This window comes from Protomyctophum parallelum (genome assembly GCF_964188405.1).
Source record: "Protomyctophum parallelum genome assembly, chromosome: 1".
Taxonomy (NCBI): Eukaryota; Metazoa; Chordata; class Actinopteri; order Myctophiformes; family Myctophidae; genus Protomyctophum; species Protomyctophum parallelum.
The window spans coordinates 27,494,652-27,508,825 of NC_139697.1; the positions used below are offsets into that span (position 1 = coordinate 27,494,652).

At 42.3% G+C, this 14,174-nt stretch overlaps 2 protein-coding genes across 2 annotated transcripts in view; both read left to right on the top strand.

Annotated features, from left to right (window-relative positions):
- LOC310865336 (tyrosine--tRNA ligase, cytoplasmic-like) overlaps positions 1-14,174 on the top strand; it is a gene marked incomplete at both ends in the record, with an annotated part of 229,853 nt that overhangs the window by 23,054 nt on the left and 192,625 nt on the right. The window lies entirely within an intron of this gene.
- Positions 1-14,174, top strand: part of pard6gb (par-6 family cell polarity regulator gamma b) — a 51,221-nt gene that overhangs the window by 7,671 nt on the left and 29,376 nt on the right. The window lies entirely within an intron of this gene.

Genomic DNA, 14,174 nt, shown 5'->3' on the forward strand with positions numbered 1-14,174 from the left:
CCTCATAAAAGAATGTTAATATTCGGGTAAAAATCGCCCTTTTAACCTGTCATGCTGTGGTCACACTAGCCTTAGCTAACGTGTTAGGTTTCTGGTCTAGAGGGGCGGCGCTACGTCACATCATTTGGTGCGACGCCCGGAAAGGGTTGACTCCCACTTCTAGCCCAGAGTGGCCAATACGTTCCTCCAGGCTTTCATTTTTTGCGCCGACGAAAATGAAAGCTTGGGTACCGAGGCTACGGTCACACTAATGCCAACAAAGCATTCACTGGAAGCCAGCAACATGAAGAGGTGTCACTTGTCACTACGTGACAGGCGTGGTACGCTACTGCTCAAAGTTGAACTGGACTCGACTACTTTCAACTACTTCCAGTAATGCAGTGAAAGGTCAATACATTGTTGTTTCACCATTTCCACTCCCCTTCTCTCTCTCTCTCTCTCCCCACAATTCCTCTTCTCTTTCAAAAATGGGAAGAAAAACTAATTGTCGTTATTAACCAGTTCCCTGTGATATTTAACTACCCGTTTCATTTACACACAACATGCAGTGTGGCTGTCGCTTAAACGACATTTCAACGGCGACTCAGAAGCAATTTAGCTGGTCATGATTGGACATTTGTGTGTAGTGTGAATGCAGCATTAAGCCCTTTAACCCATTCTGGGCGGGAACCCCTTTTGGTGTTTTAACTATGTTATACTTTAGCTATTAAAAAATAGCAGATCTACAAGCTCGAGTTTGTTATTTTTGAAAATCGAAGAATGAATGACATAGAAACATAGCTTTTTCAGAAAACTGTCAGGATGTAGAAGAGATTTTTAGAATCTGATCTCAGGTAAAAATGCGTTAAATGTGGGTGATCTAGATCCTACACGTTCACACAACATTGCGTTGTGAACTTATAGATCGACTATTTTTTAAAACACTTTGATGAGAAAGTTGGTTAATAGAATCCAAAGTGGACCAGGGCACAACTTGGAAAGAATGGTCTGAGGCCGAATTCAAAGGGCACCTGGGGAGTTTGGGTTCCTGAGAACAAGGAACAATGCAAACGGCACCATACCACGGTCGCTCATACTTTCTCTTTCACAGCAAATTAACCACTAGCATGACTGAAGTCAAATCAGACAGAAGTAGCTAAAAAATTAGAAAATGTTTCAGATGTCGAAAATGTCTGAGATTATGGAAGGGGAACCTTCTGAAAGCTTCATGGGCAAAGATAATCAACTTCAAAATGTCAAAAGAACAGCCAAAATGACCTCTAAGACACGCTAGTGTTGTTTAAGACCATCCATCCATCCATCCATCTTCAATCATCTGGCTGATCTACAAACTCTGGCTTTATTGATAGAGTACTGTTGGAACCCGCAAAACGCTGTCAGGCGGTGCCTGGACCACTACGCCAAGACAAATGTGTCCAGAATAAATCTGGTGGCCGCTGGCCGGTATAACAGGCCAAACTGGGAGCAGACGATTTTACTTTGCCTTCTGGTAGTGCGCATCCACAGTTTCATGCAGATCGGTTGTGTTTGTCGTCCTGGCAGAGACTTTCTTTTGTCTCCCCCCCCCCCCCCCCCCTCCCCCACCAGAGTTAAACTAAAATGGTTAATTGTACCAGCTTTCTGCTTGTTTTTTCATAGTTACTACTAAAATACAATTGAGTTGTGCACGAGCCATTCATGTTGAGTTGTTGACTTAATGTTTAATATCGCAATTAGGGATGCAGTGATTCACAGAGAATTCTGCCACAGAATGTGTTTTGAGCCGAAACCGAACCAGGGTTACCTTTCGGCGACGTAACTTACTGTTTTGTTGTGATGACGTGATCAAATTTCAAAATGTAATCATGTAGCTCTACAACAAAGGTAGGGCCATGCCGGTAACTGTTTTTTTTTTATATATATGAATCATATTTGGTATTCTGCCAACTGTTTCCTATATTCAGTATTCGGTTTTGGCCAGGAATTTCCCATTGGGTGCATCCCCAATTGTCAATTATCAGTTTTTACTATATTAATGCTGTACACCTGTAAAGTTACGGTACAGTTCATGTTTATAGTTCAGGGGCGTCACCATGCAGCTGTGTGCGTAACGTGGCGTTGCATCATTGCTAATTAAAACCACTTTTCCACACGATGTCTTCTCACCCAGTTGTTTGTCCTTGCGCACCAAGAACTCTGGCCATTTCTGTTTATATGATGCATGAGTTGTGTGTGTGTGTGTGTGTGTGCACGTGCACGCGCGCTCACGCATTTCCTGTCGTCTTATTGGCTAGATCTGTGTCTGTCTGGACAGTTTTAAGGCTTGTCTTATCCAAAGGAAGGGCTTGCAGGCAGACGAACACACACGCATGCACGGTTGCACGCATGCAGACAAGCAGGGCCAGTGCAATGGCAGCCCCATAGAAATCAGGTCATTGAGCAAAGCCAGTATCCCGGCATACCAGACATTACTGAGAGACAAAGGATCTGCATGAAAAGAGAGGCTCCTTGCTGAGCCGTGTGTGTGTGCGTGTGGGAGCATGTGTGTGTGTGCGCGTGTGGGAGCGTGTGCACACTGCACACGTACTTGTTTGCTTGTTCCAATAGAACACCGCGGAACATTGAATGGGAACCAGTTGTATTCTCTCTCTGTCTCTCTCTCTCATTGATCCCAGATCTTTAGTGGATCTTGACTGCCTGCCAACTACCTAGCTAGCTAGCCAGCTAGCATACAAATGTATCTATCGCCGCTTGCAATCTATTCATCCTCCAATCCTTTTTGGAACGTCCCTGGCGTGGATTTGTTTTGGGCACGTATACATCTCGAGGGTTTTGGTCTCAATTGTAGTCCTCCAGTGGTTGAGCTACAAAAGCAGCTAGGAAGGGGCACAATGTGTTGAATTATCTTGTAGCAGTACTGGAGATAGAAAGAGGGTTTGGGCTATTCACAACACAAGGCCCCAGCCACAATCCCCTTAGATTTGGTCTGATTAAGAGGCCCCATTTTCTTAAGATGAATATAGACTCTGATTGTGTGTTGGGGAGGTCCATCTGCCAAAGTTTAACAATGTGCATCTGAAATGTTTAATACTGACTGAGATATCTACACTGTAAAATACCAAGTATTAACTTAAACTGTGCACAAAATGTAACCAAATGGACCCGTTTGCATTGACAATTTCTTTTCCCAGAAGCCTAAAACAGCCCAGCGGTTGACTTGATTTCCGGTTTCGTCACCAGGTCCCGGATAAATCTGCCGTTTCTTTTAAATTATTTTAAAGCGACGAATTAAACAAATGTCGGGTATAGCGTTTTACGAGCGGTGGAACCCTGGATTAAACAATTGGCGGCCGTCAAACTGTTAAATAGGGGCGCCGTAGCCTAATTCAGGTCAAACCGTGGGGACCCGTGACATGTAAATGGGTTGAGAATCACTGCTAGAGCCGCAAAAACCTTCTCTTATTGGGGGTCCCTGGCATTATCTCTTCAAATGGGTTTAATTAGTCTTATCAATTTGGGGGTCCTTGACATGAATAAGTTTGGGAACCCCTGACCTACTGGACTGGTTTGTGGGACAGCTGTGGTTGGCCGTGAGAATTTAGGCCCGTTGCTCCTGCAGTTGCTGTGGTTGTGGCGTCAACACAGAGTGCTGACTATGGTGATGATGTGAGTGTGCTGTTGTGACTCTGGACTTGGCTCAAAACACAATAAAGCCCTCAGTGGCTTCTATTGTTGGTGAGTAGACAATGGTGTGTGTGTGTGTGTCTGTGTCAAATAGCACTGCACATTGTATGGTTTAAAAAAAATATATATACATTCATTTTCAAGTCTTACTAGGAAAATATTAAGTTTTGGGTTAGGATTAGAAATGTAGAGGTTACAGTTAGGCAATTTTACACTTGAAGTCTAGTCTCACACTGAAAATGGTAATCTACATACAAGCTCACAACTCGCCACGAACGAAAGGTAACGTTTTAGACATATTGGGCCTACAAGGTTTCCACCTGACAATATATGTGTGTTTATTAGCAGACACATCCAGTATGGACTGGTTTCATCTCCTTTTGAAACAATCATCATGAAAGTGCCTAATAGTTTTCTCCAGCAGTTGAGAACATACCGTTTCATTTTATAATATGGAATCGTTTCAGCCCTATATACTGTCCTTGTGTGTCCTTTTCAAGTGGTGTGTGTGTGTGTGTGTGTGTGTGTGTGTGTGAAGCCGTGCCAGGCAGTACCAGGCAGTCTACCAACACAGGTCATGGGTGACTGAGCGTGCACTCGGTGTCACCCTGTTACTTGCTACTCATCTCTTTCCCGTCTGCGGACCACCGGAGACTGAGTGGGCTACGCACGCACGCACGCACATACAAGCATACAAAGACTATATGACTCAACCTTTGTCACAGTAGGATCATTGTAACTAGCTTAACACAGGCAAATTCAAACCTGTGTTGCATGCACAGATGTACACGACACACGCACATGCACACAGCTAACACTCAACAATTTCTCTGTTTTGGCTTCTACTAATGATTTTTTTTTGACGTACATACTTGTACTATATGTACTTCTGGTTAGCTTAGATTAAATGTAATTTGTTTTGATTGACAATAGGTGTCCTAGTACGGGTGACGACAAGACCTAACTCTGTAAATCATTTGACAGGTCGTCTGGTTGTGAGTGCATTCCAGAATCCACACTCTAACCAACTCGTCAAACCTGAAAAAATACGGCACAGGACTCCTAAGACTCGAGTACGTAGGTGTAAGCATTATGTTTACACGCTAGGTTCAGCTTAAAGCGGCACTTGTCATGTCCTATTCGGGATTCGAACCTGCGTTTTCCCGCATGGGATACCAGCCATCTTCCGAGAGGGAGGGAATGAGGGAGTCCTCATTTGGCCTGGGGAGATGTTCTTATAAGCTTCAGGCCATATTATATGTCAACCAGTACAATTTACAATTTAGGCATTTAGCAGACGCTCTTAATCCAGAGCGATTTACATTAAGCCCGTGTCCTATCTGACACTGGCGGATACATTTCTCAATGGAAGAGTGTCCTATCTGACACTGGCGGATACATTTCTCAATGGAAGAGTGTCCTATCTGACACTGGCGGATACATTTCTCAATGGAAGAGTGTCCTATCTGACACTGGCGGATACATTTCTCAATGGAAGAGTGGGAAGCAGTGTTGTTTTTGGCAGCAATATTTTATTTTAGTTTTAGTCAGTCTTTAATTTAGTTTTAGTCACATTTTAGTCACCTGGAATGTTTTAGTGCTAGTCTAGTTTTAGTCGACTAAATATCATAAGATTTTAGTCTACTAAATCTACAGTTGATTTAGTTGACTAAAATGTATTCTGGTGGGAAGACCACCTCTAAATATGTGCTACTTAATTAACATGCACTACCATTCAGAACGGTTAACATTTTATTCCTTTAAAATTAGTTCCAGAGTGCATATCGTTACGTAGGCCTACTCATTGAACAAGGTTGTCACAAAGAACAGATCTACAGTTCAACAATGGTTCAGATAAATATTTTGTTTTTGGCAAGAGTCGATATACGGAGCATATCACTCATACAGAACTCATGAACCTGGAAACACCCCCCCACAGAGAGCGGACATCCCCATGTTTCATTTGAACTGTGTAGCTGTGTGTGTGTGTGTGTGTGTACCTGCCTCCCCCAGGGCTTAGACTACCATTGTTATTGAGATCAGTGTGCCACGTGCAGCCATGGTGTGTCTGTACCGCTATGTGATCCTGCCACTGTTCCCTATTGTTCCCTGTAGGATATGATGACGGCATGTTGAGTAATGTTTACAAAAAACCTCCTCCCACACCAATCAAATCACCTGTGCTTTTTTATTTACTCGAGATTGCGTTGAGAAAGGTATTGTATCGTTTGTATAGTGAAGTGTGGGAGTTTCATAACTTATTTATTTTTCTTCAAGATTCACTTTAGCATGATTTCTGTTCCACAACAATTCACTCTGCTTTTTTTTTTTTAAGATTTGTACAAGTACTTAATTTACTGGTACCCATAAGAGTACTTTTTATTTTTTGTTGAGTTCTACTTATTTTACCCCCTTTTTCTCATGGCAAATGGATCTCCGATCTACACTTGTCAGTGGTCATTTATACTTGTAGATCGGCTGTTTTTGGCGATTTGCTGCAGTACTGTTAGGTCAGACTTACTCCTGTTGCATTCGTTCAGCCTAGTGTCAATTGGATGTTTTGGTACTCGGGTCAGAGTATCAGGGCCTGTTCCGGGTGGAATCGGCCCAAGTACCCGATCGGTATCGGAACAACTCTACAGCAAAGGTCGTCATGAACGCTGTCAGGCAAGAGCCTACAGGTATATGTGGCATGTGCCTGGACCACTAGGCTAGCGAGTGGTGCTTTTACACAGAAACGATTAACAAAGGAGACAGATTTAATGCCGGAGAGGCCGTGACTTTGTATAAGTGTAAACATGATCAGTGAACGAGTCACTGTTTTGGACATCGAGGAACTTGTAGGATTGAGTCAGATGTCGGTCAATGACGGACATGCAAACATTGGTGTGCTGAATTTGCATTTGTCTGTCTGGACTTAAGTGTGTGTGAGTGTGTGTGAACCTCTGCCTAGCTGTGTGCGTTTGATTGTAGTAGTTCAGTCATGTGCACTGGGCTGGTCATTCACATTACATCAGGGTCAGGGAAGCTCACACAATTCACATTGTCCTCCTTTTAAGCTCAATTTATATGACCAGTTCTTAGCTTGAAGACCAGTTCTTCTTGACCATCAACACTTATCTTGTGATGTAGTTCAAATTAAGCTTTTTACAAAGGATATGCGTGACCGGACGGAGGAAGCAAAACGCTGATCTGGTTTGGTTAGTTTAGTTCACCCTTCAACTCATTCCTATTTAGAAAAAAAAAAAAAAAGGAAATATCACCTGCTGTTTAACGTAACAAAGAAGCTATGTTTCCGCGACGTCTGATATGCAAGTAATGTGTATTCATTATCTGTTTTATACAGGGGAACATTATCACAAGCACTAACTGTCCATTCAACTTCTTTTTTCCTCCTATGCAAAATCATTCAAAATAGGCTGCCGAGAGCCTCGGCATGAACGCCAACTACAGTTTTGTTTTTAACCACTTGAACCCCACATTTAAACTGAGTCCTCCAGGGATCTATACTAGGCCCCCTCCTTTTCCCCCCAACTGCACTAAATATCTGAAACTAAAATAGCTGATCCATAAGCATGCCATTCAGTTTGCCGATTTTAACCGTACCTTTTGATAGACAAAACATCATTCTTCAACATGTTACTGATTCTGAAAGCAAAATGTCGAGAGCAGCTTATTTTGCACCGCTGAGCTGAAGGTAGACTAAACTACGAAAGGCTGCAAAGGCCTGCAGGCTTAAGTAAATCCAGCGGATGAGGTACACCAAGGTCATCATGTCTGCCGACTGCATGAATACACACACAGCCCTGGTAATGCAACTGCTGTCCACACCTGTGAAAACTAGGGAACCAGATAACAAAAAGACGGTTATATTGCAACACACAAAGTTAAATAATTAAACTGCAAATTGAACCACTTTGAGGGCTTTAAATTAATATATCCAATATACCGAGGCTGCTGAGATTGTTTAATTACCTTTGGAGCATAACGCCGAAGTATTTGCGCCTTTTGATCCATGAAAATCCCCCTGAAAATGGTTCCATGGCTTGTTGTCGAACCGAAAAATATGCCACCGTCGCGATGCGGAACAGGCAGTGAGAGCTGCTGGAGTCCAGTTGAAACTACCGTTCACTTGCATCAAACTCATTTTCCCAGAAGCCCTTGCAGCCCAGAGCACGGGTCGATTTCCGGTTTCGTCGTCATAACGCGACGGCCGCGACAAATCCGCTATTTATTTTTAATTATTAAAAAACTGCGAATTAAACGCATAAAGCAAATAGCAGGTTTAGCTTATTACACAGGGCAGAAACATGGATTAAGTGGCGTGGAAAGCGGGTTATACTGCATAACTGTTAAAAGCGCACACGTTAAAACCAATGCAGATATTTATTTATGACCTGAAAAAGACTCGTGTATGATTTAGTTTTTTGTTCCAGTGTTAGAATGAAACACACCTTTGCATCCTACACTTTTGACCATTTTGACCCTGGATTCTAATGTCTTCTAAATCCTGACAGTTTTCTGAAAACCCCAATGTTTCTATGACAGTCCTTCTCAAACATTTTCATGTCAAGGACCCCCATCTCAAAATACCCCCCTGAAGCAAAGATTTGAGTTAAAAACGTTTGCTCTGAAATAATATAAATTCAAAGATTTGCATTACATTTTCACGATTTCTCAAGAGTGCCGCGCTACGAGCTTGTAGATCTGCTATTTTTCAATAGCTAAAGTATAACATGATGCTTCAAACACCAAAAAGGGTTCCCGCCTAAAATGGGTTAAAAGCTGTTCTGGAACAAATTTGGCAAGCTCTGAATACAGTGGTGTCATTTCTCACTTAAACTCCTGAAGTACCGAGGCAGATTAACACCCAGGCCTGAAAAGAGTGAGGAGAAAACGGTGTAGTTCTGGTAAACTGTTTGGCTATGACTATTGGCATAACTATTGATTTCTCACTACATTAAATATCTGTGCATAATATTCTTTCTTTGCTTTCCTTTGTTTCTGCATGATTGATTGTGATGCATAAAAAAACCCCATTAAAAACAAACAGTGGGACAAGAATTTAAAAGGTTAATCTTTTGCTATATATTATGCATGCAGTATGATGGCTTTCCAGTCTCTTAATTTTTGCAGACGTTCATCGCCAGTCGTTTATGTTCTATGGGTGATTTGAGGTTGCATAAAATGCTTGACCCGGTCCCTGACCCTGACATGACCTTATTGGCTATGAAATCACAACTGAGCTCCGATTGCTCATCTGTCAACTCAGTACTCGCTGTCTCTTCTGATTGCTCCTTTTGAGTATTTAAACCTTTTTCACATTTCTACAACTTCTTTCAAAAGCATCGTGAATGCGTTGTGCATTTTCACGATGCATTTTTGCCATTCGTTGTGCATATATTATAGGGGGTTAAATGGTTAATGGCGGAAACTTTTATTGTAATGTTTGACCCGAGTCAAACTAACCTACTTGAAATTGTTCTTGTTTGTTTGTTTGTTCATGCAAATCTGTGCAGCCATTATACAGACTATACTCTTATTTAAATATTGGTGTACTCAGGAATATAGCAGCACATCTGTCTTGGTTCACACAACAGCCGAAGGGCTTCGCAAAACGTGCGCGCGTGCGTGCATGTGTGTCTGCGTGTGTGCACTGGTATTCCTGCTGCTCGTCTTTTTACTTTTCATTAGATGGGGAATGAGTTTGTGACAGATGTGACGCTGTAACTGCACTTTGCAAAGCTTTGCCCCCAAAGCATTGCATCAGAGAGAGAGAGAATCAGCTCTTGCTTTTATATACCAGTCCAAAGCACGGAAATGTGAATTAGTGGCCCTGATACTAGCCACAGATTAGATTAAATCTCTTGATTAGTATAGCTAATGCAATATTAGTACAAGCTTTGTTTCTTGTTTTTAAAATTTGTATTTTATTTTCTCCGTTGCCTTTTTTGGAAGCCTTTCAAAAGGATTATACAATTCACGTGCCGGTCAGCCAATCAGATGTGGTAGAAAAATACGCCACCCTTACTTGTTGCCTCATAATGTCCGACTTGGGTCTATTTTGGGCATTTCTAAACGTGCGGTAGACTTGTCCCATTGTGCAGTTTATGGCTGCCGATCCGCTTTCAGATCATCAGAGGGCCTTTGAGAATCAGAGCAGCCTTTTATGCGAGAGCTTCCTAGGACATTACCTTAGAGTCTTTGTTCTGGGTATATCAGAGAGCTAGGGCCCTCGGGCTGTGCAGTGAAGGAGCTGGTTGTTTGAGAGGGGTGGCTGGTTGTAGTGCTGCCAGAATTGGCCAAAAAATGACATTTGAATATATAAATCGTATACATTCGACATTCGAACGAATTTCGAATGCCGAATGTACGATTTTAATATGATATGAATATTGCAGCCTAATATGCTGTAAAACTTTCTCTTTCTTCATCTATATGGTCCGGTCCTGTATGGGCCGCGGTTGGTGCTGAGAAATTTTCTCTCTTGAGTCTTGCGAGATCAAACGAATGATTCATAATTAATAGCCTCATTTTAGTATAATGTTTTAGTTTACGTGTGGCACAGAGTCTCGCCAGAACTCACACAGCAATTTTTCTTTTATTTTTTTACATTCGAATATTCATTCGAATATGGAATATTCGTTGGCAGCACTGGCTGGTTGTGATACAACATGGCGGTGGTTGTTTGAGAGGGGTGGCTGGTTGTGATACAACATGGATGTGGTTGTTTGAGAGGGGTGGCTGGTTGTGATACAACATGGAGGTGGTTGTTTGAGAGGGGGTGGTTGTTTGAGAGGGGTGGCTGGTTGTGATACAACTTGCTCGCACAGGCGCACACTGCCTTCTGTTGCAGGGAGATGACAACCAGCTGTCTAACTTACTACTACACTAATGCAATGGTTCCCAAACTATTTCATGTCAAATTGACACTAATTATCCCACGGACCCCCATTTGAAAAGATATGCCAGGAACCCCCCCATAAGAGAAGGTTTTTACGGCTCTAGCAGTGGTTCTCAACCCGTTTAATTTCAAGGACCCCCAGTTTGACATGCATTAGTTTACGGACCCCCCATTTAATGGCATTTCTATCTTTGAGACACACAATTTATATTGTAAAATCAATGTTAATTTAACTCTGAGACAACTCTGAGTACAAATGGACCCGTCCATTTGTACACTCTGGGAGTTAGACCCATAATGGTCCATTTGATTGCAAACTATCATTTAGCTGGGGACCCTCTGGAACTCCCTCAAGGACCCCTGGGGGTCCACGGACCCCATTTTGGGAACCACTACACTAATGTATACTCGTAGCTTCACTGTACAGATAATCTACTGTTAGACAGATATTATGTTCTTAGCTTGCTTATGATTCTTGATGACCATTGCTATTTATTTGACGTATTCCCTTGTGGTGTTCTTGCTTACTGTAAATCCCTCTGGATTAAGAGCGTCTGCTAAAAGCCTAAATTGTACAGTGCACTTTTTATGCCAAAGAATGAAACCCTCAGCTTTGTAGAAAGTATTTTTCCTTAACCCATTCTGGGCGGGAACCCCATTTGGTGTTTTAAGCATTATGTTATACTTTAGCTTTAGCAGACCTTACGAGCTATTTTTGAAAAATCTTGAAAATGTGGCGTAAACCTTTGAATATATATTCGTAACGTTTTTAACTCAAATCCTTGGTTCTGGGGTGTCCCTGGAACTATATATTTTCAGTTGGGGGGGTCGGCGGGCAATTACACATGCATTTGGTGGTCCTTGACATTAAACTGTTTGAGAACCACTGACATAGAAACATGGGTTTTTCAGAAAACTGTCGCAATTTAGAAGACATTTGTAGAATCGTCCTCGGGTCTAAATGGGTTTTGGAGCTGCTACTGTACTTGATCCGGCAGACATCCAGGAATTGAATTGAGCCTATAGTTCAGCTAGGCTCACCGTTCAACACAACCTTCAAACTGCACACAGCAGAGACATAAAGAAATACATCTGTGATGTATGGATGCCATTTTCATGTCCATTGGACTGTCTGAGTAGGTAGGAAAAACTATAAAATGTCCCACAAAATGAATTATCCCTTCAAAAGGAAGGCTGGACAATATTCAACTCTCGAATGTAATATTGGTCATGTTTGACGTTTTCAAAAAGCCTCAACAAGCTTTTAGTTACTTTAAAGGTCCCGTTTTCTTTAATATGTTTATATTTCTGTTCCTTTTTATTGACAGAAATTACTTCATAGTATGGAGTTTGGTGGGGCCACTTGTAAAGTCCTGATGGTTAATAAAAAATCACTAGCATCAAATCATAGCGCTCTTATCATCATGCATCATCATACATCACATTCCGTGCTCAGCCAATCCAATCATCGCTATGGGGTACACACATTGCTCAGCCAATCAAATCATCGCTATGGGGTACACAGTGAAACACACAAAGACACACCACCTTTGAACATTCAGTGGGTTTTCTGTGGCCTGGGGTTTTCTCTGTGTGTTCGGAAGCCTTTTGAGCTGCAATGAAAACGGGCAGTGACATCTGCTGGAAAATTGTAATGTCATATATGGGATTTGTGGACTCTTATGTCACAGTCCACAGGCAAATTGGAGCACTTGAAAACCGCAGACCACAGACAATCTACTGAATGTTAAAAGTTATTTGGGTGCACTTGAGCTCAGAAAACCCAAGAGAAATTACAAAAACAATTTTATTTTAATGTCACGATCCCTTTAAGGGTAAATTCTTACACACTCTCCGTGCACTCTTCTATGATGTACTTGTGAGATAGACTGCTGTCAAATGTGCAACGTGTACACTTGTGTGGTGTGTAATGTGTATTGGAAATGGCTCCGTCGGTTGTCTTCGCTTCACATCAATTCTCACCAGTTCTTTTCACATTAGAGGCTGCACACATGGGTTGACTGTAGGCAAGGAGAGCAAACCCCGGCCAGCACACAGTGAGGAGAACAAAGAAAGGACTGGAGGCCTGGTCAGGTTTGAGTCCACCTCCGTTGTGTGGTCTGGCTGTCTTCGCTGCAGTCTGAGTCAGCACAAGTCCACCTTGGAATATTCCAAGAAAAATGAAAGACTTGTGCAGAATCTGCAGACCCACGATACAAGACAAGAGTCTTAAGTTAACCACTTGAACCCTAGAATCCGTATTCTGGGACTAACAAAAAATAGACTATCTTGCAAGAGGTTGATCTTGTGGATTACTTTCGGTGAAGAGATTTGGTGTAGAGGTAAATATGCTGGGGACCTAACGGAAGACACCCAGGGACCCCTGCCTGTCCCCAACCCCACTTAGAGAACCACTGATCTAACTATTAAAGATTTGAGGATCTTTCCCAGAGGATAGGGTATAGTAGCGGTGTCTGTCCGTCCGTGGCCTTCAGCTGGGCAACTTTAAACCGTTGTTTTGTTTATTCCAATGATTTGTGTTTTGAGTGTGTGTCCTTGCACCCTACTGGGAAAACCATTCTGCACTGTAAACCATTTGGGTAGCGTGTGTGTGGGCTTCTGAAGGATAAAGTGCTTCTGAAGGATAATGGGAACTGTGTGTGTGTCCTTCTCTCCCTGTGAACCCTCGCACAATGAAGAAGACTTGGAGGAACAGTATCCATGTCTGATGGAAGCTGTCTTCCTTTGTGTCACGTGGATGCAAAACCATTAAAACCAGTTTGGATGGGGCTGTAAATCATGGCGGGATCGCAGGGGGGCCCCCCAGTAGTCTACACTGACTAATTCTCAGTGAGAGTACAAATGGAACCATTAATGTACATTCGTATAGTTACAGACCCATACGTAGTTAGAGACCCCATAAGGACGATTTGGTTATACCATGTATCAACTATCAATCATTTAGCCCTCTGGAACCCCCTCAAGGACCCCTGGGGGTCTCCGCACCCCATGTTGAGAACCAATGCTCATTACCTGTCATTATCTTTCATTTTATATAACTGAATAACTCATTATCATTGTCATGGATATTCTGAAGTTGTCATATACAAAAAATGCCTAATAAAAACAGTATTAAATATATATATATATATATATATATATACAAAGAGACTTGGTCAAGCTTACAACACACACACGCACACATCCGGCCTGTGGGGCAATTAATAATTTCTTCTTGCACTTAATAGCTGTAATTGTTTGTGGTGCAAGTCAAGTTTACAAGCAGAGCCCTGTTGAAAAGCCCTTTTGTGTAGCTTTCAGCTCTCCTCGACAAATAAACACTTCCTGGGAAGGAAAAACATCCCCACATCGGGGAGTTTTATTATTTGGGTTAGAATGAGGTTCACACTAAGAGGATGCATGCATTTCACATTTCCTTTCTCCCTACCGTGTGTGCGCACGTGAACACGCTGGCACAAACACTTCCCGTTCTTAAACCCATCCTCCGGGGGGGGGGGGGGGGGGGGGGGTGGTGTGTGTGTGTGTGTGTGTGTGAAAAAAACTATTCCAAATAGATTTTCTATCGACTAAATCTATTTTCCTGAAT